The sequence below is a fragment of the Rattus norvegicus genome, chromosome 12, assembly GCF_021556685.1.
Source record: "Rattus norvegicus strain SHRSP/BbbUtx chromosome 12, alternate assembly SHRSP_T2T, whole genome shotgun sequence".
In the NCBI taxonomy this organism is placed as follows: Eukaryota; Metazoa; Chordata; class Mammalia; order Rodentia; family Muridae; genus Rattus; species Rattus norvegicus.
Genome location: NC_141545.1, coordinates 23329807 through 23337302, shown reverse-complemented (window position 1 = coordinate 23337302; position 7496 = coordinate 23329807). Strand labels below are relative to the sequence as shown.

Here is a 7496-nt window from a genome sequence, read left to right as displayed (position 1 = left end):
GTAGCTCTAGTTTTTATTGTTTCTTTGTTTTGTTTTGTTTTGTAGATTTTGATTATCTTATTATTATGTATTATGTATTATTTTAGATACAGTAACTCACCCAGTCTCTTCACAAACTTTCTTTTTTTAAAAAAAATTATTTTATTTAGAGGGCCTGAAGTGTGTAGGGGGAAACTTTGACATTTTTAAATGAAATTTCCAAAATAAAATTCTAACTAAATTATTTTAATGTCCTTGAAAAAAACCTTGAAATTCTTCAAATAGGGCTTGGAACATCTCAAAAAGATATTTGTCTTTATAGAAAGTGAGATAATAAATGAATTAGTTTTATATTATTGAAAGCATTGTCAAATGTTAAGCCTTCTTTGAGATATATATTAGAATTGATATGGCACTAGTATGTGCTTCAGAAATGATATGACATCCACAGAAATGTAATAATCATGGTGTAAGACTATTAACCATAGTTCCAGTAATTAAAGTGTTTCATGTAACAGAAATAATCAAATTTGTCTATTAATTGCATTATTATGGTATGAATTCTGATAAGAGCTTTATCTGTGTCTGTACTGGCTGGTTTTGTGTGTCAACAGGACACAAGCTGGAGTTATCACAGAGAAAGGAGCTTCAGTTGAGGAAATGCCTCCATGAGATCCAGCTGTAAGGCATTTTCTCCACTAGTGATCAAGGGTGGGAGGGCCCACTGTGGTTGGTGCCCTCCCTGGGCTGGCAATCTTGGGTTCTATAAGAAAGCAAGCTGAGTAAGCCAGGGGAATCAAGCCAGTAAGTAACATCCCTCCATGTCCTCTGCATCAGCTCCTGCTTCCTGACCTGCGTGAGTTCCAGTCCTGACTTCCTTTGGTGATGAAAAGCAATATGGAAGTGTAAGCTGAATAAACCCTTTCCTCCCCAACTTGCTTCTTGGTCATGATGTTTGTGCAGGAATAGAAACCCTGACTAACAATGACCATTTTATTTTATCTTATATACTGCTTATTATTTTACTGTAGTACTAGTTCGTTCTTGACCAAGTATAATCCTAGTGTGACTGGCGGCAGCTTTTTAGCTGAGGGTTGGTGTACTGCTGGCAGCATGTTACCTGCTATGAACACCGTAGAGGCAGAAGAATATGTGGAGGATTGTCCCAAATTGGTCCCCATTGACACCAACCACCAAGAAGAAGAGGAAAATCTTGACTTTATCATTAAGATTCCAGGCACAATTGTCACCGAGTATTTAGGTGCTGGAAAGACAACACTTCTGAACTACATTTTGACAGTTACATTAATAGTAAAATGGCAGTGATTTTAAATGAATTTTGAGAAGGGAGTGCAGTAGTGAAATCCTTAGCTATCAGTCAAGGTGGGGAACTCTGAAGAATGGATGGAACTTAGAAATGGTTGCCTCTGCTGTTCAGTCAAGGACTGTGTGGCCTTAGAGTTATAGAGAATCTGATGCAGAAGGAGGGCAACTTTGATTACTTACTCTTAAAGACCCCTGGGCTAGCAGATCCTGTTGCAGTGGCTTCTATGTTTTGGGTTGATGCTGAGTTAGGGAGCGATATTGATCTTAATGGTATCCTAACTGTTGTAGGTTCAAAATATGCATTAAAACATTTAACTGAAGAAAAACCTGATAGCTTTGTCAATGAAACTACCAGGCAAGTTGCTTTGGCAGACATAATTCTCATCAATAAAACAGACTTGGTTTCAGAAGAGGAGCTAAACAAATTAAGAACAACGGTCAGATCAGTAAATGGACTGGGAAAAGTTTTAGAAACTCAAAGATCAAGAGTTCATTTCTCAAGTGTATTAGATCTTCATTCCTATGATATTCTCTCTTGTATCAGTTTGCAGGAAAAAACTCCAGCGTGGGTCAATAGCGTCTCACCTTGATCAGAGTATTGTTACAGTCACATTTGAAGTACCAGGAAGTGCAGAGGAAGAGAGTCTAAATGTATTATCCAGAATCTCCTGTGGGAAAAGAATGTGAAAAACAAGGACAGTGACTGTATGGAGGTCATTCGGCTAAAGGGATTGCTGTCTACCAATGACAAACACAGCAAATGATTGTGCAGGGCATCCTTGAGCTTGACAAGAAAAACAAAGAGAATTTTCCCACTAGATGTATTTAAATCCTGGATTCATTACCTCTGTTATGAATTGGGAGCGTACTTTATGATTGTATTTATTTTATAAAAACAAATAAAATTTTAGTAAATTATTATAAAAAAACTTCTGATATTCATAAACTATGTCATCTGGAGGTTTGTTTTTTTTTTTTTTTGAGGCAGGTATTTCACAAGAATTCCAGAATTTTCTTCGATGTTTAAGCATGACTGCTGACAACTAATCCATCATTATTTTTAAAAATGATGGGAATTTTATCATTTTCGTTTTCTCTTAAAGACTTCAGATAATTGCTGAGATACAATGACTGTATTGATAGTATCAAAAAATTGCTGTCACTGTATTAAAAAAAAGTTTAAGCTTTATTTTTACGTTATGTGTATGGGTATTTTGCTTGAATGTATGTCTATGTATTCTGCACATTCAGTGCCTTATGAGTCTAGAAGAGGGCCCTGGATCCCCTGGAGCTGAAGTCACAGATGGATGTGGGTCTGGAAGAGCAGCCAGCACTCTTAACCTCTGAGCCATCTCTTCAACTCTGTCGCTGTGTTTTTAATAAAATGAGTTTTTAATGTTCCTAAAGAGTCAAAGAAATTAAACCATCTCTTACAATTAGTGATAGTGTAATGGTACTTTGGCTCTTTGTTCTGTATTATACTTAGAAGATTATAATTGTTGAACTTTAAACTTTGGTTTTATTGCTAGCATTAAATTCATCTTGCCTATAAAAAAAGAAAGAGAAGATTAAGGAAAGGAGGGACATCTAGAGGTTTCTATTACCACTAGAATATGTCTTGGTGTAGAAGATACAGATATTAACTTTATGGATATTATATAGATATTATAGATTTTATATATTATAGATAATAACTTTTATAATGTATCTAGGTATAGGTATATTCCCCAGAACTCCAATAATGAAACTAACTCACTCAGAAACCTTGAATTAGCACATTCAAATTACAAATTACTTAATTACAAATCACAAATTACTTAAATCCCAAAATGATTTGGCAGAATTTGATTCTAAACCAGACAGTTTAGATATTGTTAAAATAACACAAAATGGCTTAAAAAAGTTTTCCAAAAGAGTTATTCCAAGTAGGGTTCAAGAAAATTTCCTGGTGGCTCACTCTTGGGATACCTTGTATTTTATAACCAAATCTATTAGACTTCCAAGGATATTGGACAGGTGTAGCCATTCTATGTACAATAGACAAATATATTGAATATAATACCACATGGATTTAGATCTTCCCTTATACATGCTATTAAACAGAACTAAACTAATCTTTAGTGGATATTCAATTCTGCTATTTTTCTGGCACAGCCAACAAATAAATACACAGAAGAAATTCAACACAGTGAGGCGAACATGATATATATATGTTTGAGGTTAGCAATTAGTTTACTGGTATCTTGAGTGGTGGATGACAACTGTGCCTATTTCCAACATTTTCCAATTTTTTTCTGTTCCTTTTTATGAGTCTTCAGAAATGGTTATTTCTTTTTTTTCTCCATCTGTATTAATTGGGTATTTCTTATTTACATTTCAACTGTTATTCCCTTTCCCGGTTTCCAGGCCAACATCCCCCTAACCCCTTCCCCTCCCATTCTATATGGGTGTTCCCCTCCCCATTCTCCCCCACTTCCTGCCCTCCCCGAAACAATCATGTTCACTGGGGGTTCAGTCTTGACAGGAGCCCACAGTGAAGGCTTCCCCTTCCACTGTGCCCTTACTAGGCTATTCATCGCTACCTATGCAGTTGGAGCCCAGGGTCAGTACAAGTATAGTCTTTGGGTAGTGGCTTAGTCCCTGGAAGCTCTGGTTGGTTGGCATTCATGTTCATATGGGGTCTCAAGCCCTTTCAGCTCTTTCAGTCCTTTCTCTGATTCCTTCAACGGAGGTCCCGTTCTCAGTTCAGTGGTTTGCTGCTGGTTTTCATCTATGTATTTGCCATATTCTGGCTGTGTCTCTCAGGAGAGATCTACATCTGGTTCCTGTCGGCCTGCACTTCTTTGCTTCATCCTATCTAGTTTGGTGGCTGTATAGGTATGGGCCACATGTGGGGCAGGCTCTGAATGGGTGTTCCTTCTGCCTCTGTTCTAAACTTTACCTTCCTATTCTCTCACAAGGGTATTCTTGTTCCCCTTTTAAAGAAGGAGTGAAGCATTCGCATTTTGGTCATCCTTCTTGAGTTTCATGTGTTCTGGGCATCTAGGGTAATTCAAGCATTTGGGCTAATATCCACTTATCAATGATGGCATACCATGTGTGTTTTTCTGTGATTGGGATACCTCACTCAGAAAGACATTTTCCAGTTCCATCCATTTGCCTATGAATTTCATAAAGTCATTGTTTTTGATAGCTGAGTAATATTCCATTGTGTAGATGTACCACATTTTCTGTATCCATTCCTCTGTTGAAGGGCATCTGGGTTCTTTCCAGCTTCTGGCTATTATAAATAAGGCTGCAATGAAAATAGTGGAGCACGTGTCTTTTTTATATGTTGGGGCATCTTTGGGGTATATGCCCAAGAGAGGTATAGCTGGATCCTCAGGCAGTTCAATGTCCAATTTTCTGAGGAACCTCCAGACTGATTTCCAGAATGGTTGTACCAATCTGCTATCCCACCAACAATGGAGGAGTGTTCCTCTTTCTCCACATCATCTCCAGAATTTGCTGTCACTTGAGTTTTTGATCTTAGCCATTCTCACTGGTGTGAGGTGAAATCTCAGGGTTGTTTTGATTTGCATTTCCCTTATGACTAAAGATGTTGAACATTTTTTTAGGTGTTTCTCAGCCATCGGCATTCCTCAGCTGTGAGTTCTTTGTTTAGCTCTGAACCCCATTTTTTTTCTGAAAAGAAATGACACTTTATTTTTCAATTCCTAAACAGGATGTTCAAGACTACTAAGGCTCCGTTATCACTGCAAGAGCAGGACATGAAAAATTTAAGAGTAGAAGGGCTGAGAGATGCTGATTTCTGGGAGTAGCAGAGTCAATGATGTCACAGCCACCTAGCAGCTGTGTCTGACTGCAGTAGACCTATATAAGACTGAACCCATGGATAAGAAATTATGGATGGTGAGAATCAGTCATTGTCTTCAGTTGTATACCCATCAAAGTGCCCTTAACTCTAATGGCATTGCTAGTCTCATGGCCATACAGACAATCTTGGTTACACACATTGGGTCTCATAAATGAGTTAATGATAGATAAATGTTTAAAAGGGAATTGTAGGAGGAGGGGCACTTAATGGGGTGGGAGGTAGATAGAGAGGGTGAGAGATTGTAGCAATCAGAATGAACTTTATGCGTGTATGGAATTATGAATGAACAAGCTCAAGGTAAATCTAAATTAAGTAAATTAAAGTCAATAGTTCTGCAGTGGCTATTGTTTATCACTCTTAGAGATACCAGCTGGACTGTGAAATACCCACAACACCATAGTGTCACCAACCCGTGTAGCACAGTACACACAAAGAGATCACCACCAATACATCGGATCACTTGATGTGTAACACACGTAAAGCTGGGCTGTGGGTCTTTTCTGTAGCCCTGTTCAAATGTAGTACATGGCACCAAGTTAGGAATATTGTTGTTTAGAAAGAAGTTTCTTTCTTTCTTTCTTTCTTTCTTTTTTTTTTATTAACTTGAGAATTTCTTATATACATTTCGAGTGTTATTCCCTTTCCCGGTTTCCGGGCAAACATCCCCCTAACCCCTCCCCCTCCCCTTCTTTATGGGTGTTCCCCTTCCCATCCTCCCCCCATTGCCGCCCTCCCTTCAACAATCTAGTTCACTGGGAGTTCAGTCTTAGCAGGACCCAGGGCTTCCCCTTCCTCTGGTGATCTTACTAGAATATTCATTGCTACCTATGAGGTCAGAGTCCAGGGTCAGTCCATGTATAGACCTTAGGTAGTGGCTTAGTCCCTGGAAGCTCTGGTTGGTTGGCATTGTTGTACATATGGGGTCTCGAGCCCCTTCAAGCTCTTCCAGTTCTTTCTCTGATTCCTTCAATGGGGGTCCTATTCTCAGTTCAGTGGTTTGCTGCTGGCATTCGCCTCTGTATTTGCTGTATTCTGGCTGTGTCTCTCAGGAGCGATCTACATCCGGCTCCTGTCGGCCTGCACTTCTTTGCTTCATCTATCTTGTCTAATTGGATGGCTGTATATGTGTGGGCCATTTGTGTGGCAGGCTCTGAATGGGTGTTCCTTCTGTGTCTGTTTTAATCTTTGCCTCTCTATTCCCTGCCACGGGTATTCTTATTCCCCTTTTAAAGAAGGAGTGAAGCATTCACATTTTGATCATCCGTCTCGAGTTTCATTTGTTCTAGGCATCTAGGGTAATTTAAGCGTTTGGGCTAATAGCCACTTATCAATGAGTGCATGCCATGTGTGTTTTTCTGTGATTGGGTTACCTCACTTAGGATGATATTTTCCAGTTCCAACCATTTGCCTATGAATTTCATAAAGTCATTGTTTTTGATAGCTGAGTAATATTCCATTGTGTAGATGTACCACATTTTCTGTATCCATTCCTCTGTTGAAGGGCATCTGGGTTCTTTCCAGCTTCTGGCTATTATAAATAAGGTTGCGATGAACATAGTGGAGCATGTGTCTTTTTTATATGTTGGGGCATCTTATGGGTATATGCCCAAGAGAGATATAGCTGGATCCTCAGGCAGTTCAATGTCCAATTTTCTGAGGAACCTCCAGACTGATTTCCAGAATGGTTGTACCAGTCTGCAATCCCACCAACAATGGAGGAGTGTTCCTCTTTCTCCGCATCCTCGCCAGCATCTGCTGTCACTTGAGTTTTTGATCTTAGCCATTCTCACTGGTGTGAGGTGAAATCTCAGTGTTGTTTTGATTTGCATTTCCCTTATGACTAAAGATGTTGAACATTTTTTTAGGTGTTTCTCAGCCATTCGGCATTCCTCAGCTGTGAGTTCTTTGTTTAGCTCTGAACCCCATTTTTTAATAGGGTTATTTGTCTCCCTGCGGTCTAACTTCTTGAGTTCTTTGTATATTTTGGATATAAGGCCTCTATCTGTTGTAGGATTGGTAAAGATCTTTCCCCAATCTGTTGGTTGTTGCTTTGTCCTAACCACAGTGTCCTTTGCCTTACAGAAGCTTTGCAGTTTTATGAGATCCCATTTGTCGATTCTTGATCTTAGAGCATAAGCCATTGGTGTTTTGTTCAGGAAATTTTTTCCAGTGCCCATGTGTTCCAGATGCTTCCCTAGTTTTTCTTCTATTAGTTTGAGTGTATCTGGTTTGATGTGGAGGTCCTTGATCCACTTGGACCTAAGCTTTGTACAGGGTGATAAGCATGGATTGATCTGCATTCTTCTACATGTTG

At 39.0% G+C, this 7496-nt stretch overlaps 1 pseudogene across 1 annotated transcript; it reads left to right on the top strand.

Moving 5' to 3' along the window:
- The first annotated feature begins 934 nt into the window (after positions 1-934).
- LOC148002229 (zinc-regulated GTPase metalloprotein activator 1 pseudogene) lies at positions 935-2744 on the top strand (annotated as a pseudogene). The gene has a single exon (XR_015634693.1). The product of XR_015634693.1 is annotated as a zinc-regulated GTPase metalloprotein activator 1 pseudogene (transcript).
- The last annotated feature ends 4752 nt before the right edge of the window (positions 2745-7496 follow it).